Source organism: Hirundo rustica, chromosome 16, assembly GCF_015227805.2.
Source record: "Hirundo rustica isolate bHirRus1 chromosome 16, bHirRus1.pri.v3, whole genome shotgun sequence".
Classification (NCBI taxonomy): domain Eukaryota; kingdom Metazoa; phylum Chordata; class Aves; order Passeriformes; family Hirundinidae; genus Hirundo; species Hirundo rustica.
In genome coordinates, this window is record NC_053465.1 from 13,569,302 (window position 1) to 13,589,391 (window position 20,090).

Sequence of the window (20,090 nt, forward strand, 5' to 3'; positions counted from 1 at the left end):
AGATCAGGAACAATTCCTGGGCAAGGGCTGAAACTGTGCTTCTGTGAGTTCCTTTCCCTCCTAGGTCAATTTTTCCATTAATGATAGCAGATTGTTCTGGTTTAAAAGACAGATGTCTGCCAAGAAATTTGGGAATCTTCCTGGAATGGAAAGATAGTTCCCTCCCTCCAAATTATTATAACTTGAAATTACAGGACTTCCAAACAAAGATATGGAAAAAGAGTAACAGTTCTTTACTGGAATATATATATATGTGTGTGTGTGTGTGTGTATGTGTGTGTGTGTGTAACAAGAGAGAACACACAACAACAACACCCCCCCCCCCCCAAACAAGTAACAGACTTTTCCCACCCATTAAGCAGTTCTCACTTTGCTGTAGTTATGACCACAACTGGGCAGAGAGCACTGCTGGCTTCAGGCAGGCACCAATGTGAGCTCTGAGCCACCCCAGGGGTTTACAGCAGCCTCAGGGAGAGAGAGAAGGTGGGGGCCTGGTTTTCCCAGGTTCTCACCTGTCTGTTGCAGTATCCTGGCAGTGGAAGCTCTGGTGAGGTTCCAGTCAAACAGCAGCTGGGGCTCCCTCTCTCCAGGGAGAGAGAGAATAGGTGGGATGGCGCGGTTTCCCCTGAAGAACCCGCGCAGATGGTGAGGGTCTTCCTTGCGACGGCAAGTGTTGAAAAGTCCCTGTCCACCAGCAGCTGCTGCAAGCAACGGGCTTGCCTATGGGTGGCAAGGAGAATTCTGAGGCAGTGCTGGGTCCAGCACCAAAAACTGTCCAAACTGCCCTGCTCCTAGCATAGCCGGCTGGTTCTTTCCTCAGCCAGCCAGTGCCCAACCCTGCCCTCCCTCCCTGGAAGCTTCCAGTGGAATGGGACGGTCATTGGCCAGTTCTTTTGTATCTCAATTGCCCCATGGTAATTCTCCAGGGCCATCAACTGCCCTCTCCTTGCCACATCCCCCTTTTCAGGTAACAAATGGGAGAAAATTCACCAAACTCACCCTCCCACTCTCGCCTGCAAATGCACAATATTTTCCATCCTGAATTTTTTCCCATACCAACATGTTACATGAGACTTTGGCTTTTAAACTATATACATATGTTGCAGACAGGTAAAAGATGTTATAAAAGAAAGGTCTTATAAAATATGGATTAGGCCCTGCTACTTTAGCTAACTGCAGATAACGTGCAAGTTCTCATACAAAATGATCTTGAGCATAAGTTTGTTAGCATAACAATCTATTCTCAGGGAGAAAAATAAGTGCACCTGCATAAACATTAGATCTGTTCCATGAGAACCCACAAAGGAAAAATGTAAACAGCCTGAACCTTAGCACGGACACACAAATCACCTTCTGACCAATGAATGTAGTAGTAAGAAAACTACCAGCCAATGGGATGTAGTTTTGTAGGTTTGTTGAACCCTTCCCAGGTGTGACGGTGTCTCGGGTGAGGGCAAAGAGGGGAAATTGCTATTTTTGTAAATTTATGGGCAGCAACCAATGTCAGCACCATCACCGGCAGCGGGCAGAAAACAGAGAGAGCAGGCAGATCAGATCAAGCAGCAATGGATCTCAGTATCACCCGCTGGCAGCCAGCAGAAACGCTGAAGGCAGGCAGGTCTGATTCTAGTGTCAAGTTACAACATGGCAATACCCCTGGCTACATAAACACACACACCCCAACACCCCCACGGCCAGTCCTCCAATCCCCCCACCGGAAGGGAAGAGAAAGCCCTGGCTCCACTCTCTGTGGGATCCTGGGTGGAGTTTACACCTCTCCTGATAGCCCTGGGTAGCAAACAGTGACAGTTCCTGGCACAAATGATAATGGGATATCCCCATCACCGTGGGTCACCTCCCAAGACAGTGTGAAAGTAACCCCCTGAAAGCCCAGAACAAACACCTTGAAATGTATTCCAACAATGATCCTGAATCCTTCCTGGTCTGGATAAGATGTCTGTGTTTCAGAACTCCTTGTGACAACACAACAGTAGATAACACATCCAACTTGCCAGAGGTTGAAGGAAGGAAAAGCAACATGTTTGTTTTGCCAGAACCAGATGCTGTGCTTTAGTTCATTGATATCGCTACGTTTTAACATTTTGAAATAAGAACTGATTCGCTCCAGCATTGAGCCAAGAGTTACCTCAGAGACTGACTCAGTGAGGTGGGTATTTGCTTTATTCAGTTTCAGGTTCACCAGTTTCTGTTTCCTGGGTGGCACACCCTTTTTGTAGTGGTTTGTGTTATAAATATGTTCTATTCGAATAATCTCTGTTTTAGTTACTTAATTGTTAAGTAATTTCATTAAGATTGTTAATGCTAGTTCTGTATAAAGAATTTGCCTTATTCCTGTTTTAATATTGATTAATCACCTTATTTACTTGTTTGTTAATTAAGAATTCACCTTATTACCTGTATCTCTGCTCCCATTCGCTGGAGAGTGTCTGAATATGCAAATAAAACGAACACTAGAATTCTGGGAACAACTTAAGAACAAGAGACTCTAAAAAGCAGGGAACCAAAGTAAAATCCAAGACTGAAGTCACACTTCAGACTAGTGCAAAAGGTACGGGAGTCTGCCAAAGCAGCTTTATTTAGTCGCCGTGCCCTGAGAAGGAGTCCCCCATCGCTGGATGACCCCTGATCAGTGAAGCGAAACGGACTCCCCAGCATGGGAAAAAGCCCGTGAGGGGAGGTGGGAGTCCCCAGCTTTGCTGTGAAACAAAGCTGTGTGTACCTCCTCCTCTGCGTTGCCAAGAGAGCAAACAAGCTCTCCCCCAAGGCCAAGCTTGATAATAAAGAAACATACAAAAGAGCAAGTCTCTGACTCTCTCTTTTTTTCCAGAACAATTTTTGGGGGCTCGTCCATGGGATCTGGTCACTCCTGAAGAGGGACCAAAGACAGGACGGCCGCTCGCCCTTCAGACCTCTGGGACAGCTGGCCAAGCGGGAGCAGCCTGGGACCGGCAACGAGGAGGAGCACCGGAGGGTGAGCATTCCGGCGGCGGGTAAAGGAGACGTGCGAGTGGGAGTGTGAGAGAGTCGGGGGCTGGCAGCTCGGACCCCCGGAACTGAGTGTGGACCCCTCGGTACTGCGGTTTTGGACCCCTGCGAGGGGGCCGGCCAGGAAAAGGGGGAAGCGAAAGAAACTAGTGCATGAGGCGTCTCCTTAGGGGCAGAAAGAGCCCCTCCCCTGGGCGTGCAGGGGAAAATAGAGTGTGAGTGGCACGCATTAGGGGCAGGTCCCCCCCGGTTAAGAGCTAGAGTAGTCTAGGAGGGGTTAGAATCCCTGGAGGGGCGGGAAAACCGTACCAGGGTTGACGGGGTGTCCCCAGACGCTGCGGGTGCCGAGAGCTCATGAGAGTCCCTGCTTCCCAGGACTGAGCCAGACGCACCAGAGAGGCTGTGCTGCCACGGTCTCAGGGAGGAAGCCGTAAACCCATAGCCCGAGGACACCGGGGTGGGGAGTCAGCTTGGAGGCAAGGCGGGCATCCTGCACACACACACTCATCCCTCTTGCCGAGGCTGCTTCGCTGGGGAGAAGTAGTCAAGCCAGTCCTGGTGGAAGGCAAAGGGGTCGGGCCCTGCTCGGGTTGATCCTTGGAAACAAGGAAGGGATACCCCCCCAGGTAACCCGTGCGGAGTCTTGACCTCTTACCTCCATTTCAAAAAGTGAAGAGGGGAACGGTACTAGTGACAGGGCAGTCTAGTCCGGGGTTCGGACTGAAGGTGTCCGGCCCAGCGGGGGCTAAGGCGTGGGAAGGCCCTGAGGCCCGGAAGGGGATGCCAGTACTAGGGACCCTGTCATGCGCCGCAAAGCGTGTCCAGAGTCTCAGGGGTGAGGCAAGGCGCGGGGGTACATAGGAGGTGAGGTCATTAGGACTCACCTCAAAGGGGTCAGAAGAGAGTCCGAGTCCCTGGTGTAAGTAAAGTGTGAGTGTCCAAGAAAGTGAAGAAGGTTGGAGAAAGTGAGTAGAAAGAGAGAGTTTGTTCCCTAAATGAAAGCAAAAGTGTAGGAAAGAGTAGAAAAGCATAAAGTTTAGAAGTTTTATGTTGAAGTGTTCAAGAATTAAGTCAGAAGATTTGAAGCAGAGTGAGAAAAGCCGAAGAATTTTTTTTTGCTTAAAAACCTGTGTTGCCCATCAGTAGAGGGCAACTTTGAAATTTTTTCAGTTTAAAGAAAATGGGACAACGTACAAGTAAGAAGAAGAAATCCCAAAAGGAAAATAACAAAGTGAAGAGTATTCCACCTGGTAGTCCCTTAGAACAAGTTTTAGCTAAATGGGATTCTTTAGAAGCCGCAAAAGGACTAGATCAGGTTAAACCGGTGTTTTATTGCACAGAAGTCTGGCCAAAATGAAAATTACCAGGAGAGTGGCCATGGTTTGGAACACATGTTGAGTGGATGTGCTATCAGTTAAATCAGTACCTAAGAACTCAGGAAGATCCAGATGTAAATCAATTAGCCAATGCTGCTTGTTGGCAACAGAGAGCCATGAGTAAAGAGAATATAAAAGTCTGCAAATTAAAAGAAAAAGAAAAATATGAAAGAAAGGAAGAGAAAGAAGAAAGAAAAGAAACTAATAAAAGATGGGACCCTCTAGACCATTTACCCCCTCCAATTTACCCAGAAGTGCCCCAAGTCCCTCAAAATCCTGTCCCAGTTCCACTACTAACTTCCCCGAGTCAAACTCAAACTCCTTCAGAACCCTCTCTTCCTCTTCCCCCAGTGGTTCCATCATCACCGCTCCTTAACACCTCTCCTCCCCAGTCCTTAGTACCTTCTCCCCCTTCTCTCCCAACAGCCCCTTTGCCACCTCCTTCCAATAGTCAAGGTTCTTTAGCCCCAGTTATAACCCCTTCAGTTTCCCAAAACACAACCTCTTCCCTAGCCCCTCTTCCTCCCACAGTACAATCCTCTGCTTCTCCTCCTACAGATTTTACTACCTCCCCCTCACCTACAGTAATTCCCCTGCCACCCCCTAATTGGGAGTTAACCAAAACCCCTACAGACTCTCATGAGTCATCCTATTCTCCTGGAAATCCCCAGGCATTCCTAACCCAGACAGTGTTATCAGTTGATAATGTAAGTGAAGGACCCTAGTGTAACACCAGATCAAAAGCCTTAAAGCCAGAAAGACTTTTTCCCCTCAGGGAAGTGCCTATGGGAGGAGTGATTGGAGGGGTAGGATTTGTAAATGCCCCATTAACAGCCTCTGAGGTAAGAGGATTTAAGAATGAGTTAGGAAATTTAGTTGAAGATCCCATAGGTATTGCCACACAGGTAGACCAATTCCTTGGACCCAATGTTTATACATGGGGAGAGTTAAATTCTATATTAAACATCTTGTTCTCCCCTTTAGAAATACGAATAATCAGAACAACAAGTATCAGAATTTGGGAAAGGGAAAACAGGTTAGGGCCACCTGGAGATCATAAATTACTGACAGCTTACCCAGGGTGAGACCCAAATCGAAAAGAAAAGAGACAGAGGAAGAAGTTAAAGATGTAAGTATACAACTTCTAAACTTTTTTGGAGAAAAGGGGTAAAAAGTATCTCAAAGTACACTACAGTTTATGGAAACTGAAGTCACTTATTTAGGACACATAATTGGAAAGGGGAGTAAAAGGTTAAGCCCTGCAAGAATTTCAGGAATAGTATCTCTATCACCTCCAAAAACTAAGAGAGACATAAGGAAACTTCTAGGCCTGTTCGGATACTGCAAGCACTGGATAGATAAGTACACTCAAGGGGTCAAATTTCTTTATGATAAATTAATAGACCAGGAACCAATGAATTGGACAGAGAGTGATGAGAAGCAGCTACAAGATCTAAAAGAGAAATTATCCTCAGCACCAGTTTTAAGCTTACCAGATCTTAAAAAGGAGTTTGATTTGTTTGTAAACACTGAGAAAGGAATAGCATATGGAGTTTTAACCCAAGAATGGGGAGGATACCGAAAACCTGTAGCATTTTTATCAAAACTATTAGATGCAGTGGCCAGGGGATGGCCGGCTTGCCTCCAAGCCGTTGCGGCTGCAGCTATTTTGATAGAAGAGGCTCAAAAGTTAACATTACAGGGAAAGATAAAGATACATACTCCACATGATTTGAAAACAATCTTAAGCCAGAGAGCTCAAAAGTGGCTCACAGATTCTAGAATCCTAAAATATGAAATTATACTGATAAATACAGATAACCTAGAACTAACAACATCAAAAAGCTTAAATCCAGCCCTATTTCTCTCTGGTGAGCCCACCAAAGAGATAGAACACCATTGCCTAGAACTCATTGATATGCAAACAAAAGTGAGAGAAGATTTAGAAGACACACCCCTTCCCTATGGGAGAGTATTGTTCACAGATGGGTCATCCCGAGTGGTGGAAGGGAAAAGAACATCCGGATACTCTGTGGTTGAGGGAGAGAAAATGGAAGTCTTGGGAAAGTTACCAAGTAATTGGTCAGCGCAGTGCTGTGAAATATATGCACTAAAGAGAGGGCTAGACTTACTTAAAGATGACCGAGGGACCATTTACACAGGCTCTAGATATGCATTTGGTATTGTGCACACATTTGGGAAAATTTGGGAAGGACAGGAATATTTAAATTCAAAAGGGAAAGACTTAATACACACAGAATTAATAAAGTCAGTGTTAAAATCTTTACAAAAACCAGTAGAAATTGCAATAGTTCACATAAAAGGGCATCAAAAGGGAAATATGCCCGAGATAAGGAGAAACCAGTTAGCTGATAAAACAGCCAGAGAAGCAGCTTTAGAACCAGGAGAACCAGTAAAAATCCTCAAATTGGAGAAAATACCAAGAAAAGAAGAAGAAGGGATAGAGCAGGTGTTTAGTGAAAAAGAGCAGAAAGCTATAAAAGAATTAGGATTACACCAGGGGGAACACGGAGTGTGGTTAACAGCTGACGGACGGAAATTTTTGAATAAAGCCCAAAAAAAACTTACAGAAATACATGATTTAACCCACTGGGGAACCCAGGGGTTATGTGACCATTTCCTAAGGGAAAACCTATGTATTGGAGTACACGAATTAGCAAAAGCAGTTACTCAAGGATGTATAATATGTCAGAAAATAAATCAAAAAGTTATGAGAAAAACTGAGCCTGGAGGGAGAGAGTTAGCCTGAAGGTCCTTCCAGAATGTGCAAATTGATTTTACTGAGATGCCCCCTGTTGAAGGTTACAAACACTTGCTAGTGATCATAGATCACCTTACCCATTGGGTAGAAGCATTCCCTACAAAAAGAGAAACAGCAGAAGTAGTAACAAAAATAATATTGGAAGATATCCTCCCTCGGTATGGGCTGATAAATAATATTGATTCAGACAGAGGGCCACATTTCACAGCACAAATTCTACAACAAGTAACACAAGCCTTAGGGATAAAATGGAGGTTACACACCCCATGGCATCCCCAAAGCTGAGGCAGAGTAGAAAGGATGAACAAGACCATTAGAAATGTACTGACTAAACTAATAGCAGAAACTCAACTAAATTGGCTTAAATGCTTACCCCTAGCATTATTACGAATCAGAACACAGCCACGAGCAGATATAGGAGTGTCACCATATGAAATGTTATTCGGGCTTCCCTTTTTGTTATCTCCTTATAGTTCTAAAGACTACCTGGAAGGAGAGGAAGTCACTAGAAAATATCTAAAAACCATTGGACAAACCCTAGAAAATCTCAGAAAGAAAGGCTATCTTCCTCAAACTTCCCCTTGGGATGCAAATGTGCATAATATCAATCCTGGAGATTGGGTATTTGTCCGGTTGTGTCCCCGCTCCGGGTGGGAGCTAACCTCCAGCTAGCTCGGGTCAACACGGACACAAAGTTTCCAGTTCGTTTTGGCTTCTCGGCTTGGCAGCTGGACCCAAAGGTGACAGTCAATAGCAGCAGAAGAGAAAAGGCTGGCTCTCAGCTTAGCAGGTTAAAGGATGTTTATTAGCAGAGATCTCCAAGCTCCGAGGCGAGCGGCTCGGAGCTTCCAGGTTGAGAACCCCGCGGCTGAGAGAGCTTCTAGGTGGAGAACCCAGCGGCTGAGAGAGTTTCCAGGCTGAGAACCTGGTGGCTGAGAGCCCCGCGGCTGAGAGAGCTTCTAGGTGAAGAACCCAGTGGCTGAGAGAGTTTCCAGGCTGAGACAGCTTGCTCCTCCCTCCCACCCCCTCTAAGCGGGGGAGGGTCCCAGGGAGGATACAAAAAAGACCACAAATCAGGGGTTTCAGGGGGTAACAAGGTGTGCCCACCCCCAAGCTTCAGACCACTAAAATCCAGAGCCAAAGGAATTTCCCCCAGGCTACCTATCACCTGAAGCCCTCTGCCGGAGATTTCACAATCTGGGAGGGACCCCGGGAGTGATAGGCAAGCTGCCCCAGAGAGGGGGGTTGGGGCAGAAGGGATGTTACATGTCATGTGAGGTATGGGATGATTGACACAAAACACCTTATTATACAGACAACACAAAAGGGATACAGAATTGGGGATACAGTGAAACGAACCATAACATAAACTTCTTACAAAAATCTAATAAAACAGTTCTGCACCACCACAGGTATTGATTAAAACGTGGACTAATACCCCGCTGACCCTGAAGTTTGAAGGTCCCTACCAAGTACTGTTAACAACTCACACAGCAGTGTGCACTAAAGAAAAAGGATGGACCCACATCACCCGAGTTAAAGGGCCAGTACCCCCTCCTGGAGAGAACCCGAGTTCAGCACCCTCACCGGATGAAACCGAGTGGAGAGTAACACCACACCTGAAAGACTTGAAATTAACCTTTAAAAAGAAATAAGAAATAACAGAGACTGTGAAAACCTTTTTTCAGTTGCTTCTCCCATAATCAACGAACTCAAAAAAGGGGTGGGGAGGGGGGGGGCACAATAAGAGTAAATTTATGTAAACCTAGATCAGGTTTTTTTGTAATTAGCAATTTAGATAAGTTTAAGTAATAGATATATTAAAAAAAAGTATAAAGTTTTTTGTATTAATTTTACATATAGTTTAAGTTTTATAAGTAAGAATTTAAGTAAGTTTAAGGGTTTTTTGTTAATTTTTAGATTGTAAGTTTTTTAAGTAGCAATTTAAATAAGTTTAAGTAATAGATATATTAAAAAGGGTTAAGGTTTTTTTGTATTAATTTTAAATATTGTTTAAGTTTTATAAATAATGTTTTAAATAAGTTTAAGTTTTCTTAGATGTTAATTTTAAAAGTTGTTAAGTTTTATAAGTAGCAGTTTGAACAAGTTCAAGTAATAGATAAATTAAAAGAGTATAAGTTTTTTTTAGAAAACAAAGGTGAATCTCCTACAGAACATTCTCTAAAGGCAACTAAATTAATAGGGAAGGGAAGTGGAAGCACGTAAGAGGGTTCTTTAGGAGACCTCTCCACTCCAAGAGGCAAGGCCGGGTGGAGCAAGAGATCCAGGAAGGATGGCCCATACCGGACTCTTGGGAGGGATCGTACTGATGATGTTCATAAAGCACACCTATGAAGCAAAAGCCTGTACTAACTGCTACCATCCAGTGTACGATGGAGAGGATCTCAGATCCTTACTCAGGGTCCATACTAACGTGAACCCAAACTGCTTTGACCACTCCCAGTTGAATACTTGCCAAGAGGATGGAAAGGTTTATTGGACCACAAAAAACACAGCTAGTTATGCACAGCGCCTATTTGGGGAATGTCCTATAGGAGACACTTGGTTATGCTTTGAAGCAGATCAAAAAGGATTGAGAGATATAATAAAAGAAAAAGTGTTGACAACAAAATTTGAAAAAAGCCTAGACATCCTGTCAGGAAAAAACCTGTTCATTGACTTAGTAGAAAGAATCAGTCGAGAATTAAATTTAACCAAGTGCTGGATATGTGGAGGTACACAAATGTCTGAAATATGGCCTTGGGAGGGAATCAGTTTAAGCCCTCTAGAAATTCTAAAATGGAAACAGACTGAACAGAATACACGAAGTCTAAGAACAAGAGGAAGAGAAAAGTGGGATCTCAAATCTAAAATCATTGGGGAAGAATGTATCATGAGGACAGGAACCAGGTATCAAACCCGTGTAGGAAAATTAATGTGTAAAAAGTATATAATAGTGATAAACTCAAGTGCTAAATGGGTTCCCAAAGGGCCTAACAAGTATTGGTCAACTGAGAACACAGAAAAATGTATCTATAATGAGAGGTATGAATTATATGAATGTATTGACAAAGCTATAAATCCTTTTTGGGGGATAAAAGAACTGTCTCGTTTTTGGCAACAACCTTTTGAAACTAGGGAAGATTACTGGGAAGCTCCAAATCACCTGTTCTGGATCTGTGGGGATACTGCCTATACAGAATTGCCTGGGTATTGGTCGGGAAGCTGTACAATAGGGATCATAAAGCCAGCTTTCTTCCTATTACCCAAGAGATTAGGAGCACACCTAGGAGTCCCAGTATATGACAATCTGGGAAAAGTCGAACGAAAGAAAAGAGATACTCTAACAATTGGTGGAGACCAAAACTGGAAAGGAAAAATATGGACCCCAGAAGAAATCATTAAAACCTATGGACCAGCTATGTGGGCACAGGACGGGTCCTGGGGGTATCGCACTCCAATCTACATGTTAAATAGAATCATCAGGCTCCAGGCTGTCCTAGAAATGGTATCTAACAGAACAGCTCTTGCATTAGACCACATCAGTGACCAACTAACACAAACAAGAGCTGTAATATACCAAATACGTCTGGCTGTAGACTACCTTTTAGCAGATGAAGGAGGAATCTGTGGTAAATTTAATTCGTCTGAATGTTGTTTAGAAATTGATGATAAAAGCGCAGTAATTAAAAACATCTCAAAAGAAATCAGAAAGCTAGCCTATGTGGGAAATCAAGAGTGGACTCCTTTAATGGACACCAACTGGTGGAATAGTTTTTGGTCATTCAAGGGGGATTGGTGGAAAAAAGCTGGGTTTATGATAATTTGCTCAATCACCGGGTTAATGTTTTTACCCTGTCTAATCCCATATCTAATTTGAACAATTACCTCCACAGTCCAAGCCAGTATCCAGATCCCTAAAGCAACCAGTCAGAAACAAACCAAAATGATGGTGATAGAGAGTCAAGAACCTGAACATGAAAATGCCAAAGAAATATACGAGAAGTTCCAAAAATGTAGAAAAATTTATTTTCAAGAAGAAGAGGTAACAAATTGATGCGAGCTAAAGCTCGATCAAAGAAATAGAGGGGGGAGTTGTTATAAATAAGTTCTATTCAAATGATCTATGTTTTAGTTACTTAATTGTTAAGTAATTTCATTAAGATTGTTAATGCTAGTTCTGTATAAAGAATTTGCCTTATTCCTGTTTTAATATTGATTAATCACCTTATTTACGTGTTTGTTAATTAAGAATTCACCTTTTTGGCTGTATCTCTGCTCCCATTCGCCAGATAGTGTCTGAATATGCAAATAAAAAGAACACTAGAATTCTGGGAACAACTTCAGAACAAGAGACTCTAAAAAGCAGGGAACCAAAGTAAAATCCAAGACTGAAGTCGCACTTTAGACTAGTGCAAAAGGTACGGGAGTCCGCTGAAGCAGCTTTATTTAGTCGCTGTGACCTGAGAAGGAGTCCCCCATCGCTGGATGACCCCTGATCAGTGAAGCGAAACGGACTCCCCGGCATGGGAAAAAGCCCATGAGGGGGTGTGGGAGTCCCCAGCTTTGCTGTGAAGCGAAGCTGTGTGTACCTCCTCCTCTGCATTGCCAAGAGAGCAAGCAAGCTCTCCCCCAAGGCCAAGCTTGATAATAAAGAAACATACAAAAGAGCAAGTCTCTCTCTCTTTTTTTTTCCAGAACAATCAGGGCCTTAGGATGGTTCTGGCCAGCAAAGGCATCAGATGGCAGGCTGATCCAGATCCCAAAGGCTTCAAGTTACAGGAGCCAAGGTGGAGCTGATGGATGGATCCAGAAACATACAAAAGAGCAAGTCTCTGACTCTCTCTTTTTTTCCAGAACACAAGGACACTGCGACACAAGCCTTTAACATCGGCCCCTGCCGCTGTAAAAGCCGCTTCTCAGATCCTGGCTCCTGCAATTCCCAAGGCTGTCACGGCCTTCAGAGCATGAACATGGATTTTGCATCCCTGTGGCCTGATTCCGGCTCTCGGCCCAGGAGTCCCTGTGGCTCCAGCAGGAAGAGTGGCAGAAGGTTTTCTGCCTGCTTTGGTGGCATCACTGCAGGGCTGCTGCTGTCAGAGCTCCCTCTCTGCTGCTGACAGCTTTGCTCTTGGGTGGGGACACCACTCTGCAGCAGCCCAGGATGACGAGCAGTGCCCAGTGCCGGGAGCGGTGTCAGCGGGACCCCCCGCACACAGGGACCTCCAGCCCCAGGAGCCCTGAGCACGTGGAAACCACAACTGAGCAAACGCTGCCTGTGCCCAAAGCAAATGCAAAGAGAGCTGGGGTGTGACAAACAAGGACAATTTATTTAGAGAAGAGCAGCAAAAAATAATGAACTACAGAACGTATTTCCAATATAAGAATCATTACAACAATAAACAACTACAGAATGTATTTACATTACAAGAATATTTAAACTAACAAGCTATAGAACATATTTACACTATAAAGCTCTATATAAAACCACTCACCTAACAAACGTATTTACAGTATAGAGGTCCCATAGTGTGGCAGACCATCCGGCAATCCCTGAGGTGCCGCCTCACTTCTTGGACAGAGGCGTCTTTATAAAAACTCCTTGACCTGTCCAGGGCACAGGCACACCCAGGATGTTGGTTATTAAAGCTCTTTTAGAGTTGCCACCTGAGCGAAAAGCTGGCAAAGCCACTGAGGGTGACACCGGAACGGAGAGGAGACAGGTCTCCTCGTCTTCCAGATCCTTCGTTATTAGGCAGGAACCATTAACGAAGAGACCCCGAGGGCTGAGGGGAATGGGGTTATATAGGGGCATAGAGGGGCGGGGTTTACAACTTGGACCAATGGGGAAAGCGCCAATCAGGGGAAGGATCCAAAACTGACCAATCAGGAGGGGGCACCATGAACTGGAGACACAGCAAATGGAGAACAAGGATTAACATACAGCCCTGAGTACATAGAATAAATGGCAGATTGCTTGCTGCTGGCTCTCCAAGGGAGGGTGAGCTCATCTGCAGATGGCCTAGGGGCCACCACACCACAGAACAATAGGAATCTAAAAACCATATTTACAGAAAAACCTAACAAATTCTGAAATGGATGTTCTAGACATAAGAAGTTGAACTTTTTGTTAAGTAGTGTAAGTATATAAGCATGTACCTTGTAAGTTTCCTTTCAGTTTGTAACTGTGTATGGTTCAAGTAGTTCCCACGGTTTTGTACAGGTTGTGTTACAAAAGCTTACCTTTGAATATTATAAGTTTCATTTATATTCACAACTTTGTACGATTTGTAACAGTTACACTTGAAGAGTTGTTAGAACCTTGGCAATGTTGGCAATGCTTTCTAAGGACTAATGCTGGAGAGAAAGAGAGAAGAAAGGGGGGGGGGGGGGAGATCTTTCCTTCCCCCCCAGGAGGCTCCGGAATGGACTGTGACTCCAAGCCTTGATTGGTGGACAACTGACCAATTGTTCAAAGGTAGGAAAGAACGACTGGTCCAGAAAGACTCCTGTTAAAGACCAATCAAACCTGAGAAAGGGAGCCAATCACAGCAAGGATCCAAAACCCACCAGTCCCTGAGGAGAAAGAGACTATAAAAAGCGGACTGACAGCCCTCAGGGGGCAGGGGGGTGAGACTGTAATGTTCCTGAACATACATTGTATCTGGCTTGTCGAAAAGGGTGCCAGACTAGCTCAAACCTGTTTATTTCTTACATATTTATACATTTGTGGGTCTGGTTGTGGATTGGCTTCTGGGGTTATTACCCCTCCCCGCACTGGCCAGACTAGTTGTCAATTACATTATTTTCAGGCTAGAAGTATGTAAACAAAGGACAGGGAAGGAAAACAACAGGTTTGTTTATGTTCCTATGCGTGAGAAAAGCAAAAACTGCTCCTAATATTGTGCAGAAACTAAAGAAACTGACTCCATCTTATGAACAAGTAGAAGGCTTTAAAAAAACTCAGAAAAACCAGGGTGACACAGGAGTTTTGTGGCCTCATTCAGAACAATTCTGGGGACCCATCTGGGATCCCAAGCCTGGAAGCGGTCTGGAAGAAGACCGATCCCAGTAGCGTGCCTGGAGGAGTTTTTCCCAACTGAGATCATTGCCTTCTCCTCGACCGTGGACAGTACAGCTGGGATTTCCCAAAGGGCTAGCAGGGACACAGCAACCCAGATTGAAAGACCCTCTGAGAGGGAGCGAGGCTCGCAGGACACAGGTCGGTTCTGCGAGTGGGGATTCGGCATCGGGTGATACGAATTCAAATTGGAGTGCGAAAGGAAGAAGTGCCAGTGAGAGAGTGTGTGTGAGAGTAAGAGTGTATGAGACGGTGTGAGAGTAAGAGCGTATCAGAGTGAATGAGAGGAACGAGTGCACCCTGAGGTACCCCTAAAGAGTGGGAGAAGGGGGAGCATCATTCCGTTCACCCCCCTAACTCGCGCAGGCTCCCGTTCCTCCATTGAAGGAGGCTCCGTGGGGTACCTTGGAGTAGGCTTTCCCCGGGTGAGACACCAATGCACAGGTGGGACCCAACGGAGAAGGAACCAAGGATACCTGGAGGGGATAATCTCCCTTTACTAGACCATAGAGGATTGGTCTAGGGAGAGGGAGCTAGGACCCTTAGGGTTGGGAAAAATACTCCCCTCCAGAGACTACTAAGTTAAAACAGCCACCAGAGAGGGGATTGCTTCCCTTCTGGCGGGGGGGGGGGAGGAAGGTGCCTGACATAAGGGGGAATTAGGTCCTTCTTGAGTTAGAAATCCCAGAAGGGGGTTTGTAGCGAAGGGGAGCCTTAGAGCCTCTCAAGGGGGTGGTCTGCGGTGCGAAGATTGTCCATTGGGAGGGGTAGGGCAAATTCCCCACAATTCGGTGACAGGCTGATAGAGCCATTTTGTGTGAGGCAGCTGGCTGTGGAAGGACCTCTTACTCCTTAGGAGTAAGGAGGGTGTTTTAGAACCTGCCAGAGTAGGGGAGTTTTTGTTTAGTTTATAGTTTGTGTTCGTTTGAGTTGTGATGGTGTACTTGGTGGGTGAGCTTCTGGGGTGAGGCTACCCCAAGAGTCCCCAGACTGCCCACCAAGAGATTCTTGCTGTGAGGTGAGAATGTCATTAGAATGTCATTTTGTGTTTCTGGGTTCTGTTCGCGCCTTCTTTTTTTTTTTTCTTTTTTTTTTTTTTTTTTTTTTTTTTTTTTTTTTTTTTTTTTTTTTGTGGAGCAAAGACACCATTTTGTTTTTGGGAGTCTGTTTGTGAGGAGAAGTAAAAAGAGATCTGAACTGGACGGTGACTGATTGCGAAGTGAACGGTCACCATCTTAGACTGTGAAAGACATAGAGAGGGCAGTGCTGGTAGGCGGTACCCGAAGGGCGGAGCCAAAGAAGTGGAAATTCTCTTTGTCTCATTATTACGACTGATTTTTTCCCAGTTATAGTTTGCCTTACCTATACTACCATTTCTTTAATGATTTTTATATTTTATTTACACAAGTCACTATTTTCTTTAGTTCCTATAAATTATTCAAATAAGCCACCTTTTTTTTTTTTATTCCCATAATTTATTCATATTAGCTGCCAAACAAGCCCCAACATTATCCACCCCGAATTTTTTCCCCATACCAACATATTATATTGAATTTAAACCTTTAAATGATATACACATATACATGCGAATATGGATACAGGCACAGTCACAGTGTTCACCGAAAAATAAGGTCCCCTTGAGGTATGCAGTGGGTCTGTCCATCCTTTTGCATCACCCACCATGTGCAGCAAGGTCCCTGAGCAAAAACAACCCCACAAAGTGGGATTGTCTTTGCTGGAGGCAGAATGAATCCGAACAGCTTTTCCCAGCATACCTCTCATGTGTACCACTGGAACCTTATCTCCATCTCTTGTTCTCAGGGGCTCAGATTGAGTGGGGCCTGCTCAGTTGGTGGACCCTCGAGTGTTCACTAACCAGGTGGCCTTTGCTAAATTAATCTCCCAGTTCTTGAAAGTCCCCCCACCCCATGCCTTCAAGGTGGTTTTAAGCAGGCCATTGCACTGTTCAACTTTCCCGGCTGCTGGCGCATGATAAGGAATATGGTACACTCACTCAATGCCATGTTCACTAGCCCAGGTGATTATAAGGCTATTCTTGAAATGGGTCCCATTGTCGAACTCAGTCCTCTCAGGGGTGCCGTGTCTCCACAGGATTTGGTTTTCAAGGCCCAGGATGGTGTTCCGGGCAGTAGCGTGAGGCACAGGGTAGGTCTCCAACCATCCAGTGGTGGCTTCCATGGTCAGCACATAGCGCTTGCCTTGGCGGGTTTGGGGAAGGGTGATGTAGTCAATCTGCCAGGCTTCCCCGTACTTATACTTGGACCATCGCCCGCCATGCCATAGGGGCTTCACCCGCTTGGCCTGCTTGATGGCAGCACACGTCTCACAGTCATGGATAACCTGAGAAATACTGTCCATGGTTAGATCCACCCCTTGGTCTCGTGCCCACTTACAGGTGGCATCTCTGCCCTGATGACCTGAGGCATCATGGGCCCATCGAGCTAGGAACAACTCTTCCTTGTGTTGCCAATCTAAGTCTATCTTCGACACCACTATCATCGCAGCTTGATCGACCTGCTCGTTGTTTCGGTGCTCCTCATTAGCCCGACTCTTGGGGACACGGGCATCTACATGATGGACTTTTAAAGGTAGCTTCTCTACCCCAGTGGCAATGTTCTTCCACTCATCTGCAGCCCAGATTGGCTTTCTCCTACGCTGCCAGTTGGCCTTTTTCACCTGTCCAGCCAACCCCACAGAGCATTGGCTACCATCCACGAATCAGTGTAGAGGCAGAGCTTTGGCCACTTCTCTCTTTCAGCAATGTCCAGGGCTAGTTGAACAGCTTTGAGTTCAGCAACTGGGCTTGACCCACCTTCTCCTTCAGTGGCTTGTGCAACCTGGCATGTGGGACTCCATACGGCTGCTTTCCACTTCTGGTTCATCCCTACGATGCGGCAGGAACCGTCTGTGAAAAGAGTGCAGCGTATTTCTTCTGCTGGCAGTTGGTTGTATGGTGGAGCTTCTTCAGCACGTGTCGCTTGTTCCTGCTCCTCTTCATCTGTGAGACCAAAGTTTTCACCTTCCGGCCAGTTTGTAATTATCTCCAAAATCCCAGAGCGATTTGGGTTTCCAATGAGGGCGCGTTGAGTGATTAAGGGCAATCCATTTGCTCCATGTGGCATCAGTGGTGTGATGGGTGCAGGGTACCTTTCCTTTAAACATCCACCCCAGCACCGCTAGTCGAGGTGCCAGCAGGAGTTGTGCTTCTGTGCCAATCACCTCTGAGGCAGCTTGAACTCCTTCATAGGCAGCCAAGATTTCCTTCTCTGTGGGAGTGTAGTTGGCTTCGGACCCTCTGTAGCTTCGGCTCCAGAATCCCAGTGGTTGGCCTCGAGTCTCCCCAGGCACCTTCTGCCAAGGGCTCCAGGACAGGCCATTGTTCCCGGCTGCTGAGTGGAGCATGTCCTTCACCTCTGGTGCCGTCCTGATTGGGACAAGGGCTACTGCATGAGCGATCTCCTGCTTGATCTGGGCAAAGGCTTGCTGCTGTTCAGGGCCCCAGTGGGAATCATTCTTCTTGTGGGTAACCAGGTAGGGAGGGCTCACAATCTGACTATGCTCGGGAATGTGCATCCTCTAGAAACATATGGCACCTAGGAAAGCTTGTGTTTCCTTCTTGCTGGTCGGTGGGGACATTGTGGTGATCTTATTGATGACCTTAGTGGTATCTGATGCCGTCCATCTTGTCACTTGACTCCCAGGAACTGGATCTCTCGGGCAGGTCCCTTGACCTTGCTCTGCTTGATGGCAAAACTGGCTTTCAGGAGAATTTGGATGATCTTCTTCTCTCCTTCCTCAAACACTTCCATTGCTGTGTTCCCCCACACAATGATGTCATCGATGTACTGTAGGTGCTCCAGAGCCTCACCTTTTTCTAGTGCAGTCTGGATTAGTCTATGGCAGATGGTGGGGCTGTGTTTCCACCCCTGGGGCAGTCGGTTCCAGGTGTACTACACGCCCCTCCAGGTGAAGGCAAACTGAGGCCTGCATTCTGCTGCCAGAGGAATGGAGAAAAATACATTAACAATATCAATTGTGGCGTACCATTTTGCTGCCTTGGACTCCAGCTCGTACTGGAGTTCCAGCATGTCCGGCACAGCAGCGCTCAATGGTGGAGTCATTTCGTACAAGGCACGGTAGTCCACAGTCAGTCTCCATTCTCCGTCAGACTTGTGCACAGGCCAGTGGGGGCTGTTGAAGGGTGAGTGAGTTTTGCTGACCACCCCTTGGGTCTCCAGCTCACGGATCATCTTGTGGATGGGAATCATGGCATCTCCATTTGTCCGATACTGTCGGCTGTGCACCATCAAGGTGGCAACTGGAACGCGTTGCTCTTTTACCTTTAGGAGTCCTACTGCAGATGGGTTCTCCGACAGTCCAGGCAAGCTATTCAATTTCTTAATGCCCTCTGCCTCCACAGCTGCTATTCCAAAAGCCCACCTGAGTCCCTTAGAGTCTTTGTAATAGCCCTTCCGGAGGAAGTCTATGCCCAAAATATGCGGGGCCCCTGTGCTAGTCACAATTGGATGTTTCTGCCACTCCTTCCCGGTCAGGCTCACCTCAGCTTCCAACAGAGTCAATTCCTGTGATCCCCCCATCACCCCGGCAATGGAAATAGGTTCTGTCCCCACATGTTCCGATGGTATTAGTGTACACTGTGAACCAGGATCAACTAAAGCTTCATATTTCTGTGGCTCTGCTGTGCCAGGCCATCGGATCCACACCGTCCAATAGACCCGGTTTTCCCGTGCCTCTCACTGGCTAGAGGCAGGGCCCCTCTAGCACCGGTCATTATTTCCTTCCTGGGCATGCATGGTAGAGGTTCCTTCACAGGGATCTGACGTATCATCCTCACTTCTATAATACCTGGCAGCCTGGTCATGTGATGTCGAGGCTACCTTCATCTTAGTGGAACCCCCTCGGTTAGTGTTTCTCTCCTTGAGCTCACGCACCTGTGCTGCCAGGGCAGAAGTGGGTTTCCCATCCCACCTTTCCATGTCTTCCCCATGGTCACGCAGAAAGAACCACAGGTCAGCTCGTGGGGTGTACCCTCTCTCTCTAGCTGGGGGACTTTGAGCTCTGACTCTGGGGCCTGTAACTCGCACCGGTGCCACATGGGAACTGTTCCTCCTCATCTCCTTCCTCATCTCCTCCATCTTCTCCCTCATCTCGTCCTTCTTCTCCCTTATCTCCTCTCTGAGTTCCTTAGCCACGGCAGAGACCTAAGCCTGCATTGGGCCACTGATCATACTCTCGTAATTTCTGAGCTTGTTGGCTACAGAACCCACTGTCTCTCGGTTGTTATCAGGATGAATTGTTGCAATGAATGTGGTGTATTGAGATGGTCCTAGAGCTGCCAGATTCCACAGCATTTGCCCTGTGCACCTGACTTTGTCGGGGTCATTATCATGCTGTCCACCCCTCCAAAAAAGTACTTACAATACTGCCATTTCTCTCAGCTTTTGGATCCCCTACTCAAGGGTCTTCCAGCACATTCTATGATGGTGCTCCTGCATTCTGTCTCTGTGGACAAACCTCCCCCTAAGACTCATGAAAAGCCGCTCCCAAAGGGAAAGAGGCCCTGGCTCCCTTACGAATACCTGATTCACACCTGAGTCCTGGGTCAAGGGTCCCAAATTCCTTGCCTCACCACTATCTAGTTACATGCCTGTACCTATAAGGTTCCAGACCCGAAGTCACCAGGTTGTATAAGCCTCACGTCCCTGTTGTGCAAGATCTTTTTGCAGATTACGGAGACTTTCATATGTCAGGGACTCAGTGATGATCTCAACCCCTGACTCCCCTGCGGGTTGTGAGGGCCCTC